The 12356-nt window shown below is 38.8% G+C and overlaps 1 pseudogene; it reads right to left on the bottom strand.

Annotated features, from left to right (window-relative positions):
• Nucleotides 1–1791: 1791 nt before the first annotated feature.
• On the bottom strand, nt 1792–7097 carry LOC696423 (large ribosomal subunit protein uL13 pseudogene; annotated as a pseudogene).
• Between the last annotated feature and the right edge of the window lie 5259 nt (nt 7098–12356).

The raw sequence follows: 12356 nt of genomic DNA on the forward strand, positions 1-12356 counted from the left end.
AAAGCAAATTAAAAGTTTAGTATCTTTTTGTTTATATAGTATGGTGAAAGAAATCTTGGTTATATGCTAAATGTGAGAAGAGCTTGGTTCAAGTACTAGATCCTTTATTTAATAAATAGGTGCTCTTGGACCAAATAATGTTCTGAGCCTTGTTTTTCTCCTCTGTCAGGTGGGGTTAATACTGCACCTACTTCATTTGGTTTTGGGGAGGCTTGAATGAGATAATATGTATAATCTGTAAAGTTCTCTGTAAATAAATTGTTAATTATATGATTTCCAATATTCAAAACTGAGAATAAAACCTTACATTTGAAAGAAACATTAGAAGACATCCAATGTATGCATCTTTCCTGTAACATTCAAAAATAACAACCCTATCATTGTTTGGCCATTTCCAGCAACTATTTAGGATGCAAGCATTCCACTTGCCATTGGGCAAGTTTCTGAAATTGGGCTCTTCAGTTAGCAAACTTAGGAAAATTAAGGTGTGGGGCATTTATTAGGGAGTGCCTTGGCATCACCCCTGAGGAAGGGAGAGAAGGAGATACTATAGGGCAGAGGACAAAGCCTTTAGCTGAACCCATGGTGAGCTTGGACCTTCAGTGGCCCCCCAGAGTTATCATGAGTTTGGGCTGGAGGGCTGGGCCTTTATACCTCCATCATGACCAGTCATTGCAGGCTGGCTTCCCCAAAAGGAGGCGCCATCTTGGCAAGGCAATTCTCTTCAGCTGGGGCCATCCCCAAGGAAGATTAAAAACTGAGGCACATCTTCTGGTAGTCCACCTGCAGCTAGTGGAATAAGTCCTTCCTTCCTCAAGGAGAACCTGTGCATTATGGCATCCAATATAAGACATTCTGCTTTATATTGAGTTGACACCTTCCTCACTGTGACTATCATGTAAGCTATTCTCTTCTGAGTCAATTCCAAGTCTTATCATTATTTTCTAACAGATAATTCTTTACTATATTCTGGCAACACTAGTGCTATAATACTGATACACATATATGTATCTATATCACATATATAAGCTATATATCTCATATATCACATACTCAAATATATATTACACACATATATATGGCTCAAATATATATTTATATACTTTTGTATATAGATATGCCCAACTACACCTGACACAGAGCTGTTAGTAACCATAATTATGTCATTTATTGGAGACAATAAAACAAGTCTGCTCTTCTAAAATAATCAGATTAGGAGATCATGGATTCTGTTTTGGACATATTGAATATGAAGCACTTTCAAGACATCCAAGTAAAAATGTTGGGTAGGCATTTGAATTTATCTGGAGCTTCAAAAAGGGCCTACTCTATGGATAAGTAATTACAAGTTGGTGTTTATATAGTAATTGAACGATGGGGCATGGGTGAGATTATGAAAAGAGAATAAAGAGTAGAGCAGAGAGATAAGAAACATTCTAGTAGGCATGTTGGATTTACTTTGATTAGCACATTGGCTTTTACAATTATTAGAAAATGATTTATTTGCTAGTATTTAAAAATCAGGAGGTTCCACATGATCCAGATTTAAACTACTCTTGAAAAACTGAAATATCAGGGAACACTTATTTTTTTATTTCTGCATGCCAGTAATGACCCAGAGCTGGGTTTCCCCTTTAGATATTGGATTTTCCCTTCAATGGAGGGCTTCACCCCCTGAGGTGTGTGCAATCACTAGTTTTGTGTCGGGGAAGAAAGGACCCATGTCTGAGACACAAAGAGCATCAATATTTATTTATTTTTATTTTATTTTATTTTGAGGAATTAACAGTCTTTATTTTGGGCTCAGACCAGGGGTCCGTGGGTCTTGAGGACCTGTGTGTATTTGTCAATTTTCTTCTCCACGTTCTTCTCAGCCTGTTTCCGTAGCCTCCTGAGCTGTTTCTTCCTCTGGTAGTGGATCTTGGCTTTCTCTTTCCTCTTCTCCTCCAGGGTGGCTGTCACTGCCTGGTACTTCCAGCCAACCTCGTAAGCCAGGCGCCCCAGATAGGCAAACTTTCTTGTAGGCTTCAGACGCACGACCTTGAGGGCAGCAGGAACCACAATCCGCTTTTTCTTGTCGTAGGGCGGCGGGATGCCGTCAAACACCCTGCGGCGGCCCAGGGCAGCCTGGCCTCGCTTGTGACGCAGCTTGCCTCGCACAGTCCGCCGGAAGATGCGGCTGGGGGCCGGAAGTCGTAGGGCCTGGGGACGGGTTGTGTTCATCCGCTTGCGGAGGAAAGCCAGGTACTTCAACGCGTTTCTGTAGAAACTGCCAGAAATGTTGATGCCTTCGCAGGGTAGGATCACCACCTTCCGGCCCAGCAGTACCTGTTTAGCCACGATGGCCGCCAGGCGGCCCAGGAAATGGCCTCCGCCATCCAGCTCCAGGACCTGCACCCCCGCCCTCTTCGGCAGCCGCCTGGTAAAGCTATTTTATTTATTATTTTATTATACTTTAAGTTCTGGGGTACATGTTCACAACGTGCAGGTTTGTTACATATGTATACGTGTGCCATGTTGGTGTGCTGCACCCATTAACTCGTCATTTACATTAGGTATATCTCCTAATGCTATCCCTCCCCCCTCCCCCCACCCCACGACAGGCGCTGGTGTGTGATGCTCCCCTTCCTGTGTCCAAGTGTTCTCATTGTTCAATTCCCATCTATGAGTGAGAACATGCGGTGTTTGGTTTTCTGTCCTTGCGATAGTTTGAAAGAGCATCAATATTTAAAGACTGGTGGGTGAGAAGTCTGGCACCGAGATGTGGCTAGAGATGTAGGAGGCTGCAGCCAAAGGTGCAAGGGGAGAGAGAAGCGGTTAGCAGCATAAAATTCTTTTTTTTTTTTTTAAGGCAGAGTTTCACTCTTGTTGTCCAGGCTGGAGTGCAATGGCGCGATCTTGGCTCGCTGCAACCTCTGCCTTCTGGATTCAAGCGATTCTCCTGCCTCAGCTCCCCGAGTAGCTGGGATTACTAGTACCCGCCACCAGGCCCAGCTAATTTTTTGTACTTTTTTTAGAGAGACGGAATTTCACCATGTTGGCCAGGCTGGTCTCGAACTCCTGACCTCAGGCAATCCACCTGCTTCGGCTTCCCAAAGTGTTGGGACTATAGGCATGAGCCACTGCCCCCGGCCAGCAGTATAAAATTCTTCAGAGAAGTAATATCTTTGGGAGATGGAGCTCATTGACTTTAGGAAGAGTGGTTTTGGTGTAGCAAAGGGAATGGAAGCCAGATTGGAATGGGTTGAGGAGTGAATGAGGGGTGGGGAAATGAGGAAAAGAATGTGCACAATAAGAAGTGTAGCTTTGAAGGTAAGGACAGAAATAGGGATTAGCTGGAGGGAAGTTAGGTTATGTTGAAATGGAGTGGGGGAGGGGGTTGAAGGGCAGTGGGAAGAAGAGAAATAGAGGTATTTTTCACATAACATTGCTTTAAATATCCTCTCTCACTTTTAAGTGGTTTAAACTATTTCTGAAATGTTGGAGAACTGAAAATTCAAAGATTTTAGTGCTTTGTTGAAAACAACCATGACCAAAGTACTTGGGTGATAGAAAACTTAGACTGTACAGCTCAAATTGAAATGGGTAACTAAATAAAAGATTAAAAATTTTATACTTGAATTATTTAGTCCAACACTTCATGACCTCATTTTGCTTTTAACGAAGAAAATCTCACATGGCATGACAGAGAAATTTCATATTATTTGAAAAGTGAAGTCTTAAGTCTGACTTACTTTTTCAGATAAACAGTGTCTTTGACAAAAACGAAATGAAGCATTTCTGCATGATTCTAGTGCAAACATAGATTATGTGACACTAATACACTATTTAAAAAATATTTTCCTATATATGGGATAGGAAAAACATTATGGATTTTATTCCTAGAAACTTTTCACAGATTCTTTTGTTGAACACCTGTATCATGGATCACTCTGACTCTAGCGCCCCTCAGCTCGGGGAAAGCAACAGTTCTCAGTGTTCCTATAGCCCCCAGGGAGTGCTTCCCAAGTGCTCAGCAACATTTCACTGCTTTGTTCCACACCACTGGGTGCTTTGTTCTATCCTTGGCGTGCCATTGTAGCTTCTGGGGCTGCTGCCCAAACCCTGCGGGCTTGCTGATAATTTATCTGACTCTTGGCAGAAGGTGCTCTAGAGTTAAATTTTTTCCACGGCCCAGTTTCCCCAGGGTGTGATAATTCAGGGTGGAGAGGGAGAAGAGAGTGAAGGCCTCTCTCTTCTTTTGTATTAATTTCTTTTAGAGAGATCTTTTAGAGTTTTCACTCTATCTCTGATATGCTTATATATCAGTCTTTCCTTTTTAAATAATAAATAAATATCATGCCAGGTAAGATTTTCTTAGTTAAAAGCAAAATGAGAACATGAAGTGTTGGACTAAATAATTCAGGTAGAAAAATGTTCATTTTCTGTTTAGTATTTTTGTGTGTGTGTGTTGTGTGTGAGAGGGGATCTCATTATATCACCCAGGCTGGTCTTCAATTCCTGGGGTCAAGCGATCCTCCTGCCTCAACCTTCCAAATATCTGGGACTATAAGCACGCACCACTGTCTCCAGCCGTCCCTATATTTATCTTCAATCAGAAGGGTCATCAGGATCACCTCCAGAATTATAAAATATGAATTTTCAGATTCACTCACCGAATCCCTATTTTCATAAGTTTGTTCCAAGCATCTGCATTTTTAACAAGTTCCAAAGAGGATTGTAATATAGACCCTTAGTTAAAAACATTGCCCTATGTATTCTTAACTTTGCTCCCCCACTCTCCAGAATAAAGACAGGTATCACCCTCTCTTTAGAGGGCTTTTGTTTTTTGTTTGTGAGGAAAAAACATTAAACGTTTATTCTCCAACAAACAGCATTGGCAGGTACAACTACAGGGATTTCTCCATAGATCATACATTCATGAGGCATCATTAGCTTAACATTGAAAAAGCCACTGGTGTGTTCTGTGTAACAATATCCACTTCACGTTTAAACAGGTACTATTATTGTAAGTTCACTTACAATTCCAGAAGGAAAGGCATCAATTGGAATTCTTTTTTTGGATCCTAAAGTCAGATGCAAAAACAGAGACAAAACTTTGGGTAACAATCGTGATCTACATTTCAATAAGGGCCTTCCACAAAGAGGGGAAGAACTTCTCTGTCAGAAGTTAGGGTCTTTCTCCTTCCTCATGAAACCATTGGAATTACATTTCATTGTTTGTTCAACATTATTACATGTACAATAGAGGATTAAAAAAAGGAATCATAAAAATATCTTGAATGTCCAGCTATTCTCACCAATACATGAATTCTTAGGTTTAAGAGAGGGCCTGGGAATACTTCAGCGGTCATAAAATAGGAAAATAAGACACTATGGCTACAAAAATAAAAAAAAAAATCCCCCTTTGGCTGGACTGCACATGCTCCAGTAATTGCAGGTGGGTTCTATACTAATTATTACATGTGTTTCTTTGCTCAGCTCTTCTTGGTCCTTTATCTCTTCTGATCAACAGGACCTTTTTAATGTTAGGTCCCTGGGATGGATCTGAATGACAGCTATAGCCATTAAGTGAGAGCTCTTAACATTTCTTATTATCTCTCTGTGCATCTGGCTACTTACCCATCTATCCATTGATCTATCTTAATTTATTCATCCATTAATGACAGATTTGTTTATATTTATTGAGTACTTGCTGTGTGCTGGGTACTGAGGATATAAAGGTGAGCATGGCAAACCTGGTCCTTGACTTCAAGGAGGAGGAATAATTAATGTTTGCACAAATAGGTAATTATAAACCATGATAAAGGCCACAAAGGTTGATGTGAGATTGTTTGACAGAAGCTTCAGATCTGGGCTGGTGAAGTCAGGGAAGATTTTGTTGAGGAAATTACCTTGAGCTAAAACCTGAAGGGTGAATAGATGTGCCAGCTTATTGGAGGTGGGCATGTATTTTGAATCATTTCCTTAAGTAGACTATCAGAAGTGAAATTTCTGGGTCAAAGTACATGACTTTTAAAAATCATTTAAATGTTTTTTATTATAATTATTTCTTTAAGTTTTAAATTCATTTAAAATTGTTTTTATAATTTAAACTTACAGAGCAGTTGCAAATATAGTGTAAGGACCTTTTCTTGCCTTGAACTATTTACCAGTTTCCACTATGATGCCCCAAACCCCCAAATACTTTATGCGAATAGCCTTCAAACAAGGACATTCTCTTATATAAGCAAAATATGATATTAAAATTCTGGGAATTACCATTGAATTATTAGTACTTTCTAATCCTTAGACCTCATTTGAGTCTTGTCAGTTTTCCCAAGTGAGATCTTTTGTAACAAAAGATCCAGTTCAGAATCAGGTGTTGCATCTTGTTGTCAGGTCTCTTGAGTTGGCTTCAGTCTTGAACATTTCCTCAGTCTTTTGTTGACTTTGAGGACTTGGACTCTTGAAGATCACTAGTTATTTTGTAGAATGTTCTTGCAATTGAATTTCTTGATGTTTCTTCATGATTAGGTTCAGGTGATGCAAATTTGGCAGGAATATCACAGAAGTGTGTTCTTCTCATTACATTCTATTAGGTGGCACAGGGTTTCAATTTGTCCCATTACTGATGATGCTCAAGTTGTTCACCTGATTAAAGTGGTGTCTGCAGAATTATCTCCTGAAAAACTACTTTTTCCTTTTGAAATTAATAAATATTTGGAAGATGAGAATATCCCATTCTTTATAAAACTTTCAATTTATTCTTTTTGGTATTTATATCAGATTGGACTTCTTGTTTTCCTCTTTTATGCAATGGGTCATAATCCATTACTATCATTATTTAATTTGATGCACAAATTATCTCATATTTGGCTGGCTTCTGTGTCCCATTGCCATGATGGCTTCCCCTCCCCCTCTCAGATGCCCACCTCAGCCATCTCGGGCCATCAACACCCTGAGCTGAGCTGCTACTCAATGTGGATGCTCTCTTTCCCTCTCTGCTCAGGATCCGACATCCTTTACCAGCTGTCCATACCTCCTGTTTGTGGAGGAGCTGTGGAGGAGGTGTGGACAGCCACCATTGGTGTGGAGACATCCTCCTCAGCCTTCATGGGCTCCAGTACTCAATATTGGCTGTCACACACTTCTCACCCTAATTGAGCTCTAATACCCTGTTCCCGATGTAGCCTGGGGATTCCCGCCATCTGTGCATTTTTCTAACTTCTGCTATTTTATCACATTTCCTTCTAATCTTTTCTCTATGCACTTAACATAATGCTGGTAACTATGATTTTTAAATCCTATTTATTTATTTTTAATAATTTCAACTTTTATTTTAGATTTGGGGGTACATGAGCAGGTTTGTGACATGGATATATTGTATGATGGTGGGGTTTAGGATATGAACAATCCCATCACCCAGATGGTGAGCATAGTACCCAGTAGTGAGTTTTTCAACCCTTTCTTCTCACCTTCTCTCCCCACTCCATTAGTCCTTAGTGTCTGTTGTTGCTATCTTTATGTTCACTAGTACCCAGTGTTTAGCTCTTATAAGTGAGAACATGATGTCTTTGATTTTCTGTTTCTGTGTTAATTTACTTAGATTATGGCCTCCAGCTGCATCCATGTGACTGCAAATGATATGATTTCATTCCTTTTTATGGCTGTGTCATATCCATATCCATGGTATATATGTACTATATTTTATTTATCCAATCCACTGTTGATGGGCACCTATATTGATAGCACCTGATTGATAGTCTTTGAATTTGTGAATAGTACTTCAGTGAACATAGGAGTGCATGTATCTTTGGTAGAATGATTATTTTTCTTTTGCATATATACCCAATAATGGGATTGCTGGGTTGAGTGAGTTCTATTTTAAGTTCTTTGAGAAATCTCCAGACTGCTTTCTGCATTGGCTAAACTAATTTACATTCCCACCAGCAGTGTATAAGCATCCCTTTTTCTCCACAGCCTCACCAGCGTCTGTTATTTTTTGACTTTTTAATAATAGCCATTCTGGCTGGTGTGAGATGGTATCTCATTGTGGTTTTGATTTGCATTTCTCTGATGATTAGTGATGTGGGGCATTTTTTCATATGTTTGTTGGTCACTCGTACGTCCTCTTTTGAGAAGTGTCTGTTTATGTCTTTTGCCCACTTTTTAATGGAGTTATTTGTTTTTTGTTTGTTGAATTTTTAAGTTCCCTACAGATTCTGGATATTAGACCTTTGTTGGATGCATAGTTTGTAAATATGTTCTCTCATTTTGTAGGTTGTCTGTTTACTCTGTTGACAGTTTCTTTTTCTGTACAGAAGCTCTTTAGTTTAATTAGGTCCCACTTGTCAATATTTTGTTTTTGTTGCAATTGCTTTTGAGGACTTAGTCATAAATTCTTTCTCAAGGCTGATGTTCAGAATGGTATATCTTAGGTTTTCTTATAGGATTCTTGTTTGAAGTCTTATATTTAAATCTTTAATCCATCTTGAGTTAATGTTTATATATGGTGAAAGGTAGGGGTCCAGTTTTATTCTTCTGCATTTGGCTAGCCAGCTATCCCAGCACCATTTATTGACTAGGGTGACCTTTCCACATTGCTTACTTTAGTCAACTTGGTTGAAAACGGCTGTGGGTGTGTGGTTTTATTTTTTGGTTCTCTATTCTGTTCCATTGGTCTATGTATCTGTTTTTATACCAGTTCTATGGTGTTTTTGTTACTGTAGCCTTACAGTATTGTTTGAAGTTGGGGAATGTGATGCATCTGGCTTTGCTCTTTTTGTATAGGTTAGCTGTGGCTATTTGGGCTCTTTTTTTGATTCCATGTGAATTTTAGAATAGTTTTTTTTAGTTCTATGAAAAATGACATTGGCAGTTTGATAGAAATAGTTTTGAATCTATAGATTGCTTAGGGCAGTAGGGCCATTTTAACAATATTGACTCTTCCAGTCCTTGAACTTGGAATGTTTTTCCATTTGTTTATTTCATCTATGATTTCTTTCAGCAGTGTTTTGTAGTTCTGCTTGTAAAGATCTTTCACCTCCTTGGTTAGATATATTCCTAGGTATTTTGTTTCTTTTTGTGTATGCCTATTTTAAATGGGATGGCATTCTTGATTTGGCTCTCAGCTTGAACATTATTGGTGTATAGAAATTCTACTAAGTTGTATACGTTGATTTTTGTGTCTCAAAACTTTCCTGAAGCTATCTATCAGTTGAAGGAGCCTTAGTGGAGTCTTCAGGGTTTCCTAGGTGTAGAATCATATTGTCAGAGATGAGAGATCATTTGACTTCTCAGCCTATTTGGATACTTTTTATTTCTTTCTCTTGCATGATTGCTCTGACAAGGACTTTCACTACCATGTTGAATAGGAGTGGTGAGAGTGGGCATCCTTATCTTGTTTGCACAAGACACATTTTCTCAAACTGTTAAGAATGTTTCATAAATGTGACTTCAAATGACTTGAAGTGAACATAATATTTTTTGTCTGTAATTGCACATTGCTGCCTTATGATAGACTACTAGAAGAGGAATTACTAGGTCAAAAGTACCAATATTTAGTTCTTGATACACATTTTCAAATAATCATTTCAGAAAGGTTACATATTCAATTTTTTTGTTTTTTTGAGTTAGAGTCTTGCTCTGTTACCCACTCTGTAGTGCAGTGGCGTGATCTCAGCTCACTGCAAGCTCTGCCTCCCAGGTTCAAGCGATTCTCCCACCTCAGCCTCCTGAGTAGCTGGGACTATAGGTCCCTGCCGCCATGCCCAGCTAATTTTTTGTATTTTAGTAGAGACAAGGTTTCACCATGTTGCCCAGGGTGGTCTCCAACTCCTGAGCTCAGGCAATCTGCCCACCTCGGCCTCCCAAAGTGCTAGGATTACAGGCGTGAGCCACCATACCTGGCCATGTATTCAAATATTTTTAAGTTAATTTATAAATGCAATGCTGTGCCAATAAAAATAGCATTAGATTTTCTTAATGAGTTAACCAGTTTGATTGTAAAGTTTGTTGAGATGAATAAACAAAGAATGGCCAGAAGAATTCTGAAAAAGAAAAGCAGCATATGGGTGTAGGGGAGCTACCCTTATCAGCTTCTCTATTGAAAACAGTGTGATATTGGTGAGTGTATAGACAGATGAAACAGAACAGAAAATCCAGAAGTAGACTCAAATATATACTAAAATGTACTATATGTGAAAGGTGACACCTCAAATAAATATGTTACATGATGTTAGGATAGATAGTCACCTGGAAAAAGATCTGATTGGATCTGTTGCTTTCTCCACATACCAGGACAAACTGCAGATGTTTCAGAGAGGTAGCTAAAAAATGAAACCATGGAAGTACTAGAAGAAAACTTAAGTTTCCAATATGAACCAAAATTAGAAGCATTAAAAACAGATAAATTTAACTACATAAAAAAATCTTCCCAGGCTCAGGCCTGTAATCCCAGCACTTTGGGAGGCTGAGGTGGGTGGATTGCTTGAGCCCAGGAATTTGAGACCAGCCTGAGCAACATGGTGAAACCCCATCTGTACTAAAAATACAAAAATTAGCTAGGCGTGGTGGTGTGTGCCTATGTTCCCAGCTACTTGGGAGGCTGAGGAGGGAGAATCACCTGAGCCCGGGAAATCGAGGCTGTAGTGAGACATGGTCGTGCCACTGCACTCCAGCCTGGGTGATGGGTAAAATGACAACTGAGAAAAAAAATGTTACCCATTCCAGGGACAAAGGACTAATAAATTTAATAATAAAAAGAAGAAAGTGATGAAAAACCTAGTAGAAAATGGGCAAAAGATGTGAAAAGTTTACAGAAAAACGTTGCAAAATATCTTTAAAATATATTAAAAGGTGCACTACTCATAATAAGATAAATGTATACTAAGATTATACTGAGATGCCGTTTTCAATTATCAGATCGGTGAAATTCCAAAAGTTTACAGTATTTTGTTGGCGAGGCATGGGGAATACAAAATGGCAAACGGCTATGGAGGGTAACTTGATATTACTTAGCAAAACTACATACATATTTCCGTCTTTCAGTCAGCAATCCCAGTTTAATGAATTTATCCTCCAGATATACTAATAAAAATATGACATGTCAGGGTAGTGGGAAAGAGTGGAGTCAACTCAAATGGCCTTCAGTAGGGTGCTGGTAGAATAAATTATGATACATACATAGTAGATCAGTAACTATGCTAAAATTATGCTCTGTAACAAACCACCCCAGAAACCTTTGCAGAAGGCAGGAGTTTGAGGAATGTATGTGTTTTATTATAGCAGAAACACACACACACAGGATAGTACATATCTTTCATTTTACACAAATAATAGACTATACACATTTCTTTGTGCCTTGCCATTTCACTTAACAATATATATTAAAGATAATTTTATATCTGTGTATAAAAAACTTCCATATTTTTTGTTGTGGTTATATGTTATTTCATGGTATGAATACACTATTGTTTATTAAACCAATCTCTTATTGAAAGATGTTTAAGTTGCTTTCAATTATTTATTATTAAGAAGTGCTAGGCTGGGCACAGTGGCCTCTGCCTGTAATTCAGCATTTTGGGAGGCCGAGATGAGTGGATCACCTGAGGTCAGGATTTCAAGACCAGCCTGGCCAACATGGTGAAGCCCTGTCTCTACTAAAAATACAAAAATTAGTCAGGCGTGGTGGTGTGCCCTGTAATCCCAGCTACTCAGGAGGCTGAGGCAGGAAAATCGCTTGAACCCAGGAGGCAGAGGTTGCAGTAAGCCAAGATCGCGCCATTGCACTCCAGTCTGGGTGACAAGAGTGAAACTCTGTCTCAAAAAAAAAAAAAAAAAAAAAAAAGAGGTGCTGCAATGCTTTACTGTGTATGTATATATACATACACACATATAATTTTGCACAGACATGAATATATTTTGGCTACCTCCTCAGAAATAGAAATTTTCAGCACATTCGAAATTCCCCTTTCATCCAGCACTTCAGTGTTGACTCTGTTTCTTGTTTAAATTTCATATATAGTGATACATTCTTTGAAGAATACCTCCCAGGCTCTTGTTTTTAGAGACAGAATAAAGTTGTAGTAGAGACTGGGAGCAATGTGTTTCCTTTTCTGTTTACAAAATTACCTGCGACCAACAAATGGGAAAACCCATAGTTTTTAAAAGAAAAAATATGCAATTACATTTCCACTATTTATTCTTGTTAGTTCACTGACTGAAACTGAAATGTGGTTTATCACAATGGATGAAAATTTGGAAAGAAACAATTTGCATAATCAAGCAATCTGCATTATATTGCATAAGGGACAATAAGAAAGTGAATTACGTACAAGGCTAGACTTCATGCTTTGACAAACAAAATGTAGCAG

This window comes from Macaca mulatta, chromosome 17 (assembly GCF_049350105.2).
Source record: "Macaca mulatta isolate MMU2019108-1 chromosome 17, T2T-MMU8v2.0, whole genome shotgun sequence".
NCBI classification, from domain to species: Eukaryota; Metazoa; Chordata; class Mammalia; order Primates; family Cercopithecidae; genus Macaca; species Macaca mulatta.